Source organism: Camelus ferus, chromosome 2, assembly GCF_009834535.1.
Source record: "Camelus ferus isolate YT-003-E chromosome 2, BCGSAC_Cfer_1.0, whole genome shotgun sequence".
Taxonomy (NCBI): domain Eukaryota; kingdom Metazoa; phylum Chordata; class Mammalia; order Artiodactyla; family Camelidae; genus Camelus; species Camelus ferus.
In genome coordinates, this window is record NC_045697.1 from 71,896,967 (window position 1) to 71,914,119 (window position 17,153).

General features: G+C 39.5%; 1 long non-coding RNA gene across 1 annotated transcript in view; it reads right to left on the reverse strand.

Moving 5' to 3' along the window:
- Nucleotides 1–2,303: 2,303 nt before the first annotated feature.
- LOC106730051 overlaps nt 2,304–17,153 on the reverse strand; it is a 54,456-nt gene continuing 39,606 nt past the window's right edge. The window contains exon 4 of the long non-coding RNA XR_001366481.2: nt 2,304–2,605. This is a non-coding gene — a long non-coding RNA (uncharacterized LOC106730051). The remainder of the gene's footprint in view (nt 2,606–17,153) is intronic.

Consider the following 17,153-nt stretch of genomic DNA (forward strand, 5'->3'; position numbering starts at 1 on the left):
CCCAAGCTCCTAATTTACCTCCCCCCTCTACCCCTTTGGCAACCATAAGCTTTTTCCCTGTGTCTCTGAGTCTGTTAGAGTTCTTGATTGGGCCTCTTCTTCCAGAAACCCCAAGAGACCTCCTTTCTAGTAACAGGATTCTTCCTCTTCCAGGTGTCACTTGCTTCTGCCTAACCTGATCACATGGTTATATTCATTTTTTTCTTCCTCCACCTGTTTATTTGATTATCTATGTGTATAGAACTACTGAATGATCAAACCTATTGATCCCCTAGGAGCAAATGGACAAGCCCCTGCAGTACCTGTTCCAAGAAAACGCTTCCAAGAAAAGGAATACTGGGACCTTCGGCAGCAGGGTTGCTATGGTCTTATGAAATACTTTGCATGCTGGAGAGAGGAGTTTTTACCCACGTTGGTCACCAAATGAGAGATATTTGTAGGGATTTCTATAGATTTTATGCAGGGGAGACACCGCAAAAACCATGCTTCAGTAAAATAAGCCTGGAAAAGCTTTACAAGGATGAATTAGAGGAAAGAGAGATGGTAGGAGGTGAAATCAATTAGGAAGACTTCGCAATAGTCCGAGAAAGAGCCAACGAGGGCTGAACAAAGCGCGGCAGTGGGCGCAGACAGGCAGGGAGAAGTGGGAGGAGGCACTGAGCGCTGCGGAGGAGGAGCGACCTCCTCCTTCCCCCACCGCCCTCCAGCCCAAGCCCAGAAGCGCAGTGGGGAGGAAAAGCGCACGGTCTGACGAGTAAAGGTGTGGGCGGCCCCGGAACAACCTACTGAGATACTGAAATTGTGCTTTCTCCCTATAATTTACATTTTTTTCCCATCCTACTCACAGTATTTAGGTATTTGTTTTTGTTTTTATTTTTTTACAACCATGTACATTTCTGTAACAGCGAGGTAGCCTTGAAATTAAATGCCTTGCAAATTCTTCTTTGTTAAATTAGGTTCTAATCTAACTGGCTACCATCAAGAAGGTTATTATTATGCTGTTGTCCTATTTCTGTAGTTCCAACTTCTCCCTTTCATTTTTCTGATTATTTTATGTGTGCTGTTTTCATTGCCTATACAGTTGACAATGGATTTTTTTCTTTTTCTTTCCTTTGGATTAGCCAGATTTTGTAAGAGCTTTATAAAATTTAACTCCCACTATAATCCAGATGTGAAGAGAAAGTGAAAGTTCTTAGGGCCCTTCTACTTAAACTGGCCCTCTGTTTTCATCCCCTCCCCACTAAGTAACTAGATAATAAATTAACTAAATTTAGTTCAAACAATTTCATCTAATTGTGTTGACTTCCTTTATAAAATATTCAGTGTTTCCAAAAAATCATTTAGTCCCCAAACTAGCCTCATTCCTCTGCACATCTCCCGGTGATGACTGATCTGGCCCAGCTCCTCTGCACTTCGCCCTGTGGTAACATGCAGTGAGTAGTGGTGGTTGTGGGGAATAAAGCTTTTGAGTCCTCCTGGAAAAATAAAGTCAGAGTCTTCAGTGCAACTGCACTCTGCTTCCTCAGGTCTCCATGGCAACACCCAAGCTCCTGGGTGCTGTTTGCCCTGCTGCTATGCTGCATAGCTTCACTCTCTCAGTGGGGCTCTGATTTCCGTCTCTGCCAGCTTGGACAATGCTTAGTACAATATCCTTGTTAACCGTGTCTCACCCCTGCTCCTACTGGCCACAGTTCTCTGCATGAGAACTACATCCTCGTTTCAGTCAATGAGCCACTGTGCCTATAGAATCACCCAATGGAGCCTGGCTCTCAGGCTCAAGTCCCACTGCAGACCCCTGAAGGCAGCTCAGGAAGGCCATACTGTAAGATCTCCCTCTTCTGAGCACACCGTGTAGCCTCAGCACTTCGGTCAGGCCCGAGGCTGGGGCGAGATGAGTCTCAGAGGTGACTTCCTAGTCCTGGGTGGGTAGCAGGGAGAAACTGCCTGCCCTCTTTGCCTTGGGCCTTGTCCTCAACCCTTCTCCTTAGGAGCTAGTGGGGCTAGTCAGACAGCCCAGTGCCCCTCTGCCACTCATTAGATGCATAATCTCAGATGAGGTATTTGCTGGCTCTGTGTTCCAGCTTCCTCAGCTGTAAAATGGGACTAAAATAGTAATTTACCTCGCAGTGTCGTGAGGATTGAATGAGCTGATACATACTTATATGCATAGAAGTACTTAGAACCGAATGCCTAGAAGCTATTCAATAAATTAACACATATTTTTCCTTCTCACAAATTATTTGAAATGGAAAAAAAATGTTTTTATTTCCTTCTTTACTGATATCCTCTTCCAGACTCCAGCCAATCCTAACAGCAGGTGTTGCATCTCCTGTACTCCACCAGAGAGCTCAACAGACCGAATCCTCCATGCTTGGATGTGGGGACACTGAAGGAGGAAGTCAAGGATCTGAAAAGGTGTCTGAAGGCAGAATGCTAGGACCGCGATCCTGTGGCATGACCTTGTGATGGAACAATGGAGGCTGAACGTTCTCTTGGTCTCTTCTTGGTATTCCTTCCCTAACAAACTATAATTTCTGCTCACCTACTCTCCCCTTCTCCCTCCATCCTCCAAGGAGTTAGATGTCCAGCAAATTAGGTCAGAGGCCTTGGGAAGACAAAAGAGAACAGTGCATTCAAAATTTTAACTGTTAGTCCCTTCCATTTACATTCCCAGCCTTGCCCTCTGTATCTTAAAAACTGACCAAATAATCAGAATTACGTTCAGATTTCTCTGATCTACCCAGTTTAGCATTGGTATAACATGTCCTTCAGTTTAAAATTCAATAAATGCAACCTCATATATTGCCAATAATATGTGCCAAAATATACATGTGTTAATTTTCCCCCCAGGACACTCTCTGTATGATTAAATAAGTTTCATTAAACATGACCTATTCTGGAAAAATTATCAAAGAATAGCAAAAGATCTCGACAGATACCATATGACTATTTAACTCTTGCTAAAAGCAGGAAGGCTAATTACTTGTAGTATTAAATAGAAAGGAAACAGTAAAAAAAAAAAAAATCCCTAAGTCCTTAATATAACTCAAAACTTAAGAGTAAATTGTAATGGGCAGTGAACATAACCACATACTGACCACCACTATTAATTTACATAGGATAGATTGACCATATGTAACAACAAACCTCTAAACTTAATAATGTTAGTCTGGAATACCAAGGTTGAACAGCAATTTGTGAGGGCTTAATGTTAAATTATTACAGAATGTGCACCATTGAAATCAAGTATGTTCAGGCATCTCTTTTGGAAAAGACAGGCCGTAACTGTGTAGCTGGCCTACTTCGTGCAGCTTATCCATCCATGAACCCTCAGGGTGCATTAAGCTACATCGTAACAGCCTGTGCCAAACCCTGCCAACGGTCCCAGGTTCCATTTACTCAGAGTCAATAAGCCCCATCAGAATAGCTTGACATCACAGTGACAGTAATTGTCACCAAGGAGCAAATTTGGATTTATTTATTCAACACTGTAGTGTGGAAATAAGGAGTGATATAGGGAGTTTGGGGAGAAAAAAAGGATCCAGTAAAACCTTGAATTTGATGAACATTTTGGAAAATAAGGCTTTAAAAAGAGATGCTATTCTGTCCAGAGAAAAGGACCTTGAGAGGATATTTACCACCTGCAAATTTCAGAGTAATTTCAAGCATTAGCTTCAGATCCACAAAAGCCCAAACTTCCATTCTGGAACTTCTGCTTATCAGCTCTGTGGGTTTAGGTGAACCACCTAATGCTGACGAGTTTCAACTTCCTCATCGGTAAAATAGAAATACCTATGTCATCGGGGAATTAAATAAAATAATGTAGGTGCAGCAGTGTTGTCCCTTCCCTGGTTATCCCAGCTTGGGGAGCTCCTCTCAGCACCCTGCTGGACACATGAGGTCCTATGTAATCACCCTGGAGGCTCGGTGCCGACCAGCCTCCTGGGACAGCTGGGTGGGGAAGCTGCAAAGCCTAGTGGCCTTGACAGGGTGCTGCTCCCTCTTCCGGGGAGTCAGCTCTAAAGGGGTCTTAGTTACTAGGACATTAAAACCACAATGAGATACCGCTTCACACCTACTAGGTTGTTTGAAAACAAAAATTAAAAACTGACAATACCAAGTGCTACCAAGAATGCAAAGCAACTGGAATTCTCATACACCACTGGTGGGACTAACATTTTTGGAAAACAGTTTGAAATTTTCTCATAAAACCAATCTTGCCCTTACTGTATGATGTACAAATTCTGTTTGTGATGTACAAATTCTGTTTTAAAACACAGGTCAACAAATGACCTGTCTGCTAATGTGTATAGCAGCTCTATTCATAATAGCCCAGAATTTAAAAGTCCCCAAATGCCCATCAGTTGGAGAAAGGATGAAAACATCATGGTGTATCCACATGGTGCAATACTATTCCGCAAGAAAAAATAACTCATGATACATGCAACAACATCGATGAATCTTGAAAGCAGGGTAAATGAAGGAAGCCAGAGACAGAAGGTTACATGCTATATGATTCCATGTTTATGACATTCAGAAAAATGCAAAGTCTTAGGGACAGAAATCAGGTTGTTACTATAGCCTGGGGGGACTGAAGAAGGGATTGACTACAATGGGGCACAAGGCATTTTTTAGGTATGATGAAAATGTTCTATATCTTAGTTGTGATGGTTATATGAATGTGTTCATTTATCAAAACACACCACACTCAAATTTAAAATTGTGCAGTCTCGCCATATATACTTTATGTCTCTATCAACTTGCATTTAAAAAAAATCTCACACCAAAAGAAGACAAGTAAATGAAGTATGAGGTATACAAAGAAATTCATAAATTGTAGATTTAAACCCATATTTTTGTAAAATTCTCAGTTATATAATGTTTATGAAAGACATATCTAAAACTTAATCCTGTAGAAGCTTGAAAATTAAAAGGGTTATATATATTTACATATATATATATACACACATATCTTTCAACCCCTGGAAAGAGCACAAATTTAAAAATAAAATAAAAAGAGAAATTAAAGGTCAGCATAGCCAATAGTTGATTTTTGGAAAAGAACATAGAACTCATAAACTTCTCGTGAGACTAATCAAGAAAAAATGGTGGGGAGGGTATAGCTCAGTGGTAGAGTGTATACTTAGCATGCCCGAGATGCTGGGTTCAATCCCCAGTACCTCATTAAAAAATAAAAATAAAATATCAAAAAAGTGGCAAATGATAGAAAGAATATTAAAAAAAATGAAAGAAGGCACAAATAACCAGTGTCAAAAATGAAAAAGTAGACCTTACTATCACTTCTGCTGTATCAAAAGAGGATATTGTGAACAGCTTTAGGCTAATAAATATAAACATGGAGATAGAAAGATCAAGTGTCTAGGAAAGTAGAAATTATCAACAAAAGGCAAAAAGTGAAATATAATATTCCTTTATCTATTAAAGAAGTTGACTCCAAATCTTCCCATAATTTAAGAATATTAAAATTAATCTCTTGTACCAGGTAACTAGAAAAACATCAGAAGAAATAACACAAATCTTACACAAATGTTCCAGAGAAAAGAAAACAACGGGGCATTAGGAGACTTCTGAAATGACTTAACCGTCCCTGCCTCCTGGCAGCATCACCTTGGGTAACTCCCTCCCTTTGTGTGTGGACTGGACCAAGTGACCTGCTTCTAATGAATAAAATATGGTAAAAAGATAGGATATCATTTCCAAGATTAGGTTACCAAAGGCGCGTTTCTGTCTTCATCTGCTTAAAACTACGCAAATCGTATTACTCAGCAATTCTAGTGCTAAAAACCTACTCAACAGAAATCTATGCACGTGGGCACCAAGAACTATATACAAGAGTGTTCATGGCAATAGCACTCATGACAGCCCACAACTGGAAATAAACCAAGTGCCTATGAGTAGTAGAATGGACAAATGAAGCGTAGTCTATTCATACATAGAATACTATGTAAAAATAAAAATAAACTGCTACTTTTCAGTTATCAAATGAATAAGGTCTGAGAATCTAAGGTATAACACGGTGACTATAGGTGATAACCCTGTATGGTATAACTGAAATTTGAAATTTGCTGACAGTGTGACTTAAATGTTCTCACCAAAAAAGAAAAAAAAGTAAGTAAAAAAAACTGCTCACCCTGCAATATGGATGGATTTTATATACATAAGTAAGTAAAAAAAACTGCTCACCCTGCAATATGGGTGGATTTTATATACATACTGTTGAACAAAAGAAGTCAGCACGACAGAATTCATATTGGATTATTCTATTTATATGAAGTTCCCGATCAAGTAGGACAATGCTACAGAGTAAAAAATGCAGGCTGAGGTGATAAGCTATAAACAAAAGCAAGGATGCGGTGACCAGAAAAGTCATGATTGGTTTTAACTTTGGAACAGAGAGGAGAGTAAGGAGAAGGGAGCCCAGGGGCTTCTGGAGTTTGGTGGTTCTGTATTTCTTGTTCCTACTGGTGGTCTCACGAATGTTGGTTTGAGGCTTGATCCATATTTACTTTAAGGTTTGCTCACTTTTATTTATCTATGCTATATTTTACCAGAAAAAGCTTTTCTGTTTTTTATTGAATTGTAGTTCTTTCAATATTATATTAATTTCAGGTGTATAATGTAATGATTCATCATTTTTATGGATTATGCAACATACAAAGTTATCATAATATTATTGACTATGTTCTCTGTGATGTACATTACATCTCTACAACTTATTTTATAAATGGAAATTTGTACAACAAAAAGTTTAAAGAAAATTATATGGCTAGGAAAAGAAATGAAAGTTTTTCCTTACGGAACAGACTTGCCAGCCCCAACTCCTGGAAATTTCTGTTGGGTATTTCTTTCCCCACTTATGTACCACATGCATATTTCTGTGTATATCACACCTTTTAAAATAAATTTTACTATTCATATTAATATGTGAATATTACCTCTTCACTTAATTGTGTAAGATGTGACAATCTCTTCACTTGATGTATTGTAAACATAATTCCTGGTCAGTATATATTTATTCACCTTATTTTTAAAAGCTACATAACATTCTATTGTGTGGATATGCTATAATTTATTTACTCCTTCACTTACGGAAGGACATTTAAATTGGTTCTGATTTTTTTGCTCTTCCAGAAAAGACTTTATTGATGTATATTCTTGGATATATATTCATATCACTGTTTTTTTAAATGAATCATTCTATTACTATCACTGAGTAGTTTTTAGCTTTGGCTCACTGATTTTCTCCCCAGCACAACTTGGTCATAATTTTTGGAGATTCCAGTATCGGTGCGTATGAACCTATCAACACCCTGCCTTGCCTTTTGGTTGCACCATCCTCCTCCTCTCCAAAGACCACATTTTCCTAGCCTGGCCCTTCTTTCCCACTGTCATGTCTTAGAGTCTAGACCTTGTCATGGTACTAAGCATCACACTCTCAGACCATCACACCTATCTCCAACACTTCCTGGCCTGGCTTCACCAAGATCTAAAAGTTACGTATCAGACACATTTCATCCTGTCCTGTCTCCTTCATGTCTCCTTTCCCTACTTGCCACAACCCACATGAGAGCCTTCCCTTGCTCACACGTAATTCTTTCTCAGTCTTCCTCACTTTATCATACTTATCTGGGAAAGCCCAAAACCTGGCAACAGCCATATTTCCACCCTTACCGTGCCTGTCCCCATGTACTTAATGCCTGTTGGGGAGATATATAAAACAATGAAACTTTCTTCACTTTAAATTATCTAATAGAAATCATTTAATAGAAAACAGGTCTTCCGTGGCACAGGTTAGCGACACCAATGAGGTTGTCAGCCCTTGGTGTGGACCAGTTACCTTCCTATGTTTCTCCAGCCCACTCACTCTTGTGGCCTCCTAGAAGACCGGTTCCCACCTTCACCTCTCTCCCGAACCTCCACTCCCACCTCCCTCATCCTCACTCTCAGCTGAAGAATGCGCTTCCTATTTCACTGAGAAAATTAATCAGGAAAGGATCTCCAGAGGTGCCCACAGCACAGTTATTCCAGGAACAGCATCTGCACCCACATTGTCTGCCTTCCCACCCATTACTTCAGACCGATTGCCCCTGCTCCTGTCTAAAGGCAGTTCCTCTTGTGCACTCGATTCCATTGCCTCTCGCCTACACAGCCTCATCAATTAGGCAGTTCCTCCGTCTCTCTTTCTTCCAGCATCAATCTTCCACCATCAATCTTCCACTTTCCACTGTGACACTCCCACCAGTGTACAAAGAAAAACTGCTATAATTTCTATCATCTAAAAGCCATGGGAAAATATCTCTTTGACTCACATCGCCTTCCAGTTATTCCCCATGTAACTGTTCCTATATTACTACAAAAACTTTTTAAAAATTTCCTATACCTGCCATTGCCATTTTTTCCCCATTCTGTCTTAAAACCACTATACTATAATAAGGCTTTAACTCTGTATCACCACTCCACTCAGAACACCTCTTATTAAAGACACCAATGAATTCTTGTTTGACCAGATCACTGGTTAACTCCTTGACCATGCTTCCTTGGAAAACATCCACCCTTTGGTTTCTGGAATAACATACACTCATGATTTTCCACCAGCTTCAATAGCCACTTCTTACCTTTTCTGGCTCATGCACAGTCCCCAAATCTAAACTTTGGAACCCCTTATGGTTCAATCTTTATCCATGCTCACTTCCTAGATTTTATATATATATATATTTACATTAATTTACATTAATAGCCAAGATCTCTCTCCAAAACTCCATATCCATATGTTAACTGCCTATTAGACTGATTGACATAAATATCTAATGTCTCATAGAAGTCTGAAGCAGAACTTCCTTTCAGCCTGCCCCTCCCACTGCTTGCCCCTTTTCAGTAAAGAACAAACACCCTGGAATCATCCTTAAATCCTGTCTTTTTCTGATCCCCTGTCCAATGCATTAGAAAGCTTCCTTGATCTATCTTCAACATACTTCCACTTCTCTTTACCTCAACCACTACCACCCTGCTCTGAGCCACCACCTTTTATCTGCATGACTGCCATAGCATCTTAACTGGTCTTCTTTCACCCTAGAGGCAGTCTGTTCTCAACCCCGAAACCAGAGTGAGCCTTTCAAAACTGTAGTCAAGTTCATGTCGTGCAACTACTCGAAACCATCCAATGGCTTTCATTCTACTCTGAGTCCCATGAAGTCCTATGTAATCTACATCCCTGCAACTTCTCTGTCCCTACCTATAAGCCATTCTGGCTTCTTTAATATCTACCAAGCAAAATACGCAGTTGCTCCTCCCTCTGCCTAGACCCCTCTGCCACCATGTATCGTGACATCTAGTGCCTTCACTTCCCTCAGATATTTGCTCAGTTACCTAATTGCTGAGGAATTCTGGAACTACCCTGTTTAAATCACTTTCTTTTTCCTTCTCTCCACTTCCTTGGTCATATGCACTCCATAGAACATATCACTATGTCTGCATGTGTGTCTGTGTCTGTGTACTTATATGTATACAACACATGGACATAAGATGTATTATATATATATATATATAAAATCTAGCTCTGCACTCTGAAAAGTAAGCTATGTGCATACAGAGTGTGTTGTACTTCTTGTTCATATTCCCATCATCTGAAACAGTGCCCAGCAATGGTTGAGTTCCAAAAATTATCAGTTAAATGAAATAATGTACACATTCATATCTTTAACAGGCCCAGAATCTTCATCATTTAAAAGATCAATTCTGCTTGACCTTGGCACTTCAGTAAAGCCTCCTCCTGCACTTTGATTCTTTCCACATAGACTTAGGGAGAAAAAAATTTTCTATTATTTTCTAGAGTTGGCAGTTCAGTAAATGTCCTCTTTGTCGTTGATTCCTTTTTAAAGCCATGCTATTTCCTGGTCTGATCATTGACAGGAACAGGGCAGGGAATTAATGGCTAATCTTTCAGAAGGATTCCCCTGAAGCATTATTGCATGAGGCAAAGGAAGCTTTTCCTTACTAGGACACATTTTCAGATTCTAGTGTATATTTAGATCCTGAATCCCTTGAAAACTAATGGGAGGTCTGTGGGCCAAACATTTATAGGAAATGAAAGGAAATGGCATGGTAAAAGCAAGCTGTGAAAAAAAGACCTTCTAGCTTGCTGTTACCTAATCTGTCACATGAAAGACTTATTTTAACATTTCTATTAGGTAAGATGAACAGAAAAATACCATGTACAGTGTTCTTTTGGTATTCTTGCTCTTCTTTCTATGAATGCCGCCTCTTCATTTGAGTCATGTATTGGGGTAAGAAAAAAAAATGTGGAATATGATTTTTTCACCTAAATCACAAATGCCATCCTACACTTAATGACTAATTGCAAAAAAAAAAAAAAAAAAAAAAATCCAAAATTTTAAAATGCTGACCCATTTTGGTAAAATGGAGCTGTAAATTGTCAATTAATAACTAATCAAACTATACAAGTGTTCAATGAAAAATAGCATTTGGTCATCTTGGTTGCGATTTCGTGCGGTTTATTGTTTTGCTTTGTGTTTTAGGAGACCTAGAGATTTCTTCTAATGTTGAACATTCTCTTAACTTTAAAGTATACTTAGCAGTGGGTCTTCTAGTTTATATCACTGCCGTAGCCACAGTTATTCTTCTCTGTCCCTTGCCACATTCTTATCTGCATGGCAGATTATCAAAAGGAGTAAATGTCTTTACTTCTTTCTCCAGCCACTGCCAACCAGGACTCTGTGCTGCAAGCTCCCTTCCTTGTTCCAAGATAATATCCTAGGCGTATCCCATACCTTTCCAATCTCTTTCACCCTCAAAAACAATCTCATTTAAGTTAACTGTGATTCACTTTCAGGTGCTAAAAAAAATCCCATCCAGTCTAAATTAGAACTTCAATCTGACTTTTATCTCCACAGCTTCATCCCTCCCCACAGTTCCAAGTTGGTGGTTGCATGAGATAATTGTAATCACAAAGTGATCTTTGTCTATTTTCCCCTCTTCCTTCCTCCATCTACATTACTTTCACTGCAGGTTCTCCCAGGCTGAAGGTAGTGGATAGGGAAGATGATGAAAATAAGACTGTTTTCTATAACAGGTAAATTTGCCACAGTTGATGACTTCCTGGGGCACATTTGTGACCTCTTTGGGGACCTCATTTAAGGACCTCCAGCCTGTAAATGTTCATTCTGTGTGTGATGCATTCATATCTAGTTGACTTGTTCAGTTGACTTGACCAACTGCCCTCAGTTCCTGCCCTCTTTGTTGGACCTCTTGGCCTCTTCCCCTGGGGCTCTGTCTCCCCAGAAAACTTCTCTCCTGGATAAGGGATCATTGAGACAGCAGGAGTCCTTCCATAGCATGCACATGGACCATGGGAGACTGGGTGCATTCTTAACCCACAAAATTGTAGGATAATATCTGTTAGGGCTTTCTTTTCTATTATTTCTTTTCTCTACTTGTTATTGCAAAATTTTCCAGCCAGTTTCATGGCTTAAGAATTCTCCAGGCTGGAAGCAGGCAGGAAGCAAATACCTTTTTCTTTGCTTATGTACATCTCTGCTCTTGTGGACCCGTCAAGGTCTCTAAAGAATTTTCCTGCCAGACTCCAGTCTGGTGGGAACATTAGGAAAGTTTAAAAGTTTCTACAGCTACATAAACGTTCAGCCAGGAAATAAGATTCTAGTCTCCCCTGCTTCCTGGCATCTCCAGTCTCTAAGACTTATTCTTCTGGAGACTTATCAATTGGCCAGAGTCCCGTCCCCTACTTCCTTGGGAGGGGAGATAAAATGCCACAGTACTCTTAATTCAATGACATCCCTATTTTAACTACTCTCCCTTCCAATCACTCTGTAAAGTTCCTATTCTTCTCTTACATAAGACAGAAGTTAATAATTGTATTAATAGTCCCTAGAGAAGTTCTGCTATTTTTTAGTAATTTTTAGCATCTCTCTTTAACATGTGAGTGTACTTACCTTTCTCAGATTTATGAGCTAAGTTGAAATTCTAAGACCAGAAAAAATCCTAGTCAACATCTTGTGTCACCTATCTCACTACTACAGAATCTGTCATTCTACCTTAAAGTCAGAAGCACTGTATAGTAAGGTGAACAATGGCCCCCAAATGTAGCCAAACCCTAACCCTAGAACCTTAAAAGGCAAACAGCACTTGGCAAGTGTGATTAAATGGAGGCTCTTGAATGGGGAGATTATCCTGCATTATCCAACTGAGCCCTAAACATAATCACAATTGTCTTTCTAACAGGGAGGCAGAGGGAGATTTGACTTCAGAAGTAGGAGATGTGAATGGTAAAAGCAAGAGGTTGGAGGGATGCAAGGGGAGGGTCAGGAGCCATGCAGGAAGCTTCCAGAATCTACACAGTGCAAGAAAACACTTTCCCCGAGAGCCTCCAGAAGGAACTAGTCTTGTCTACACCTTACCTTTAGCCTGATGAAACTAGTTTCAGACTTCTGGCCTCCAGAACTACAAGAGAAGATTCTGTTGTTTTACGGCATCAAGTTGTGTCATGTATTGTCACAGCAACCATAGTACATGAGTACACATTCTCTCTCTTAGGATGTATTTAGCTACAGGAAATTAAAATCTCTGATGTAAATGGGCTGAATTAATAAGAAAATATTATTTCAGGTACCAGGAAATCTAGAGTGAGGGCAGATTTTAGGCATAGTAATGTTAAGGCTCCAGCTCCTTCCCATCCCTCTGTGTGAAGTTTTATTCCTGAGTTGGCTTGTGTAAGGCTCACAATGTACTATCTCACTCACTGAGGGAAAAAAAACACTATCACTCAGTCATAGCCTATAAATCATGCCTTTTAATGTGATTTGGCCAGATTAAGGCATGTACTTGCTCCTGGGCCAGTAACTACTCAGGAAAACCATTCTCTAATTACCTTGAGCAGGTGTTCCTGAACCAGTCAGAAGCAAGGAATGACAGGAGCATAACTGGCATTAACTACTCAAAATCTACCCCTGAACCTGGGGACCGGATGAACACCTGGGAAAAACTGGCATCAGGAAAAGCGCAAAGGATAAGGACACCATATAATTTATCATTCAACAGGAACACTATTGAGAATGAAAGGGTGTGACATCGGAATTCCACCAAGACAACAGATACAGACCTAGTGCTGTCCCACTCACCCTGGGGCTCATGGTTGCCCTCTTGGTAGGGACCAATGGTGTCAGCTACAAGCATTTTGTTTAGGGCTGATTAAGGTGCTCTTTTGGCTTAAGACGAATTCCTGAGAACAAAGGATCACAAAAATGAAGAAACACTTGGTCTGGCAAGATTAGATGACTTACTAAAGTCATATAATTGGAAAGTAGCAAAACCGAGTACCAACAACCAAGTCTTCTTAATCCAGCTCAGCGCTCTCTCCACACATCACTTCATGTAGTAAGGTAGGGGCAAATACAGAAGCCACCCTTACTGGTAACAGTTACTTACAGCTGCCATAACAAAGTTATGGCTTAAACAGCAGAGATTTATTGTCTCAGTTCTCGGGGCTGGAAGTCCGAAATCCAGGTGTTGGTAGTGTTGGTTCCTTCTAAGGCTGTGAGGAAAGGCTCTCCTCCAGGCCTTGCTCCTCAGTTTGTAGATGGCCAACTTCTCCCTATCTTTCTTCACATCATCTTCCCTCTCTGTACGTCTCTGTGTGTCTGATTTCTTTTTTTATAAGGACACCAGTCATTTTGGATGGGGCCCACTCTAATGACCACATTTTAACAGTATTATCCTGTAAAAATCCTGCCTCCAAATAAAGTCATATTCCGAGGTTCTGGGGGTTAAGATTCCAACATATCAATTTGGGAGAGGAACATAATTCAACTTATAACACACTCCCCAAGGGAAATTCACAGGGGGAAGGCTCTTTTTCAAAGTATGTATTATGTGTGCATAAATACGTTTATAGTATGTGTGTGCACACCTGTGTGTGCACACAGGTGTTTGTGTGTATACATGGAAGTGTGTATTATAGACATATAAGCATGGTATGTGTTTACAGAAGCATATATATATCATGTCTGTGCACACACGTGTGTATGTGTAAAATCAGGCCCTTATTTTTATCTTTAAATACTATCTTCATATTTTTATAATAAAATTTTTCGTCTGAAGAAATGAATAAACTAATTCCAGAATTTTGAATAAACATAAAAATAATTAAGTCCATTACAATAATGGAGACACTAGGATGCATTTCTGCCGGTTTGAATCAATTAAATTAGAATGGAGGTCAAAGGATCCTATATTAAATTTCTTTATTTTTCTTTCTTTTTCCTCACTATAGTTTAATTATGTAAAGTAGAATTCCAAGAAGATGACTGCCAGGGAAGTTTTATTATCAACTTTCCTGACGTCCCTTTGTTAAATAGCTTCTAACTTGAAATGCTTGTTCATTATCTAGATTCTGTTTCATTAAAGATTGATTTTGAAAAAAGTTTCATGTTCTTATAAATTTCCACCTTTGGTAATTTCACCTGCATTTGATATTTTATTAAAACAAAAACAATTTCATTTCTTGATGATTCACTGAGTTCCTCAGATCAAACATTCCTTTGAAGGAATTTGTTTATTGTATGAACTCATGGTTTCATATCACCCTACACATCCAAACAGGTGCAAAAAATTAACAAATGAAACCAGTCTCCTTAGTCCTCCACTCTCAGTGTACTCCCTCTGGGTCTGTGGGCAAGTCTGGCAAAAGGCAAACCTCTAATGGAAGTTACGGAGCTCACACCCCTCCTCTTCTGTGCTCCAACTTGGCTTCTCCCATCTTCTCCACCCACTTCGCCCACCCATTCTGACTTCCAGAACTTTTCACAAACTACCATCATTATATAGCTAGATGTAGGTCTTCCTTCTGTGCCTCTCTGTGCTCAGCTAAATGAAGTACTCAGCCCTCCAAAGTTTTATGATTCAGTTTCCTAGTGTTACTGATGTTTGAATTGCAAGCTTTTAAGGAATAATAAAATTCAAACCTCAAAATTATTAGACCTCCAAATGTAGCCCACAGGCAATGTGACAGAAACACTGCAGGGCCATTAATTTATTGGCGTTGAGCTCTGTCTTCCCATCTACTCATAAAGCTGACTCTTCCTGTTGTACCTAGAGGAATAGTAGAACAAATCACCATGTCCAATGCCCAGTTTCCCCAGAGAATGAGGGGAAAATAGGACTGTTGCCTCCTTCTCTAGTCTCTCAAATGCAATAATGCCTACTAACCACAGCTTCACCTGTACATATCAAGCCTCTACTTCCATGGCCTTTTATAAGGATGCGTGATTTACATCAACATCCTTCAAAATGTATGTACAATGCACAGCCATCACGAGAGGAGAGATAGATTTACACTCCACCTTTCAACACAGAATGGAAAACCAAGCCTGGGAAAAGTACCCATGATGATAATTTATGAAGAGTTCTGGCAGCTACATTAGCTTTTGCTGAGAATTGCAAAATTGAATAAAGAGAGATTGCAAGCGTAAAAGAAAATTTAAATTTCAAGCTAGTAAGGGCTGATTTGACATCTTTTAACATAAAATTTGGGGGAGAATTTGCCTCAGCAGACCGTAATACCAGCAAGGCTTCCTGAATAATTAAAGCAGAGTAGTCAAGGTGAGCATTACCTACTGGACTTGTTTTTTGAAGTAAAGGAATCTGGTTTGTTTTGGAAGCAGGGGCCTTCCAGAACGTTTATATCCTGCACTAGAAATATATACTTAATGCAATATTCACTGTTCTTTTCTTCATTCTGTGTTTTATAGAAAACTTTGATATTAAAAGCTAGTTTTATTCTATTTACCACTGTAAATAATTAAGTAATTAAATACAACTTCAGTTGTTATGAAAGTACCAAAGTGCCAGAAGGATCCTCTAAGACAGAACGAAGGGAGTGGGCTCTTTCTTCATTTCAAAACCTGGGATTTTTTCCAAGGGGTCTGAGAATCCAAACTCCTCAAGCATTCTTGTAGACTGAATACAGATGTTTCCCGTCTATGTAACTACTATTTTACATATGCATAGCAGTTTTACTTACAGACATCCCAGTCACCATTCCATATGCCATTTTTGCAAGTTTTTATCTCTTGGCTCATTTTCTCTTTATCATTATTTTCCATCCACATCTATTAGTGGTTCTCAACTTCGGCTGCAAACCAAATCTCATGAGGAACTTTTTAAAAAGAAGTAATAGATAGGTCCCACTCCCATGGAATTTTCATTTAACTGCTCTGAGAAGGAGCCTAGACTTTCATATTTTTCAGAGCTCTCCAGGTAATGTTACTGTGCACCCAGGGTTGAGAATTGCTAAGGTAGACAATTCTGTCCACACTGGGCTTCCCGCTCCAAATCTGTCCTCTTGCTGTGACACCCTCCATGTCACTTCAGCCACCTACCCTAGTGGTTGTACAGTAGATCTTACCAATAACTTCAGTCCTCCATAATGTCAGTCTGAAGCATGCCACTCCTTCTACTATTTCTTTTTCAAATATTCTCAGAGCCCACTTTGACCTTCACTCCATTGGCCACCTTTAAACTGAAACTTTGAAACTGAAAATCATCTCTTTATACTCTCACTTCCCCTCATCCCCACTTTCAATGTCACGGTCCACCCTTATAATCACTCTACTGCATTAGCCATAACTCTTCTGTCCCTCTCATATTCTCTTGTTTATGCCTGAAAATACACTACTACTGGACAAATCCAATCTCCCTCATGCCCCGTACCTGGAATGCTGGACAAAAACACAACTATGATGACTAGTCTCTCTTCAAATCCTTACCTACTAACCACAAATGCGTCCTTAGACCATTCTAGCAATCTAATCCTATTTCCCTTCCTAACTCACTCTTCTAGGCTCCTAGATGACTATTATATATTTTCTACTCTCCTCAAACTTTCTTCCCTCTCGTAATGGCCTTGCTTCTCTTTTTATTAAAAAGTTAGAAACCATCAGAAAAACAATTTCGACAAGCTTCTACCACAAAATCCTCATACACCTGTACCTTGCCCACATATATTACATTGATAATACAGCATCAAAACCATAATAATCCTCAAGGTAACTCTATCCAGATTATTGAGGGAAAGCTTAGGAAGAAAACACGGCAATCAAGTG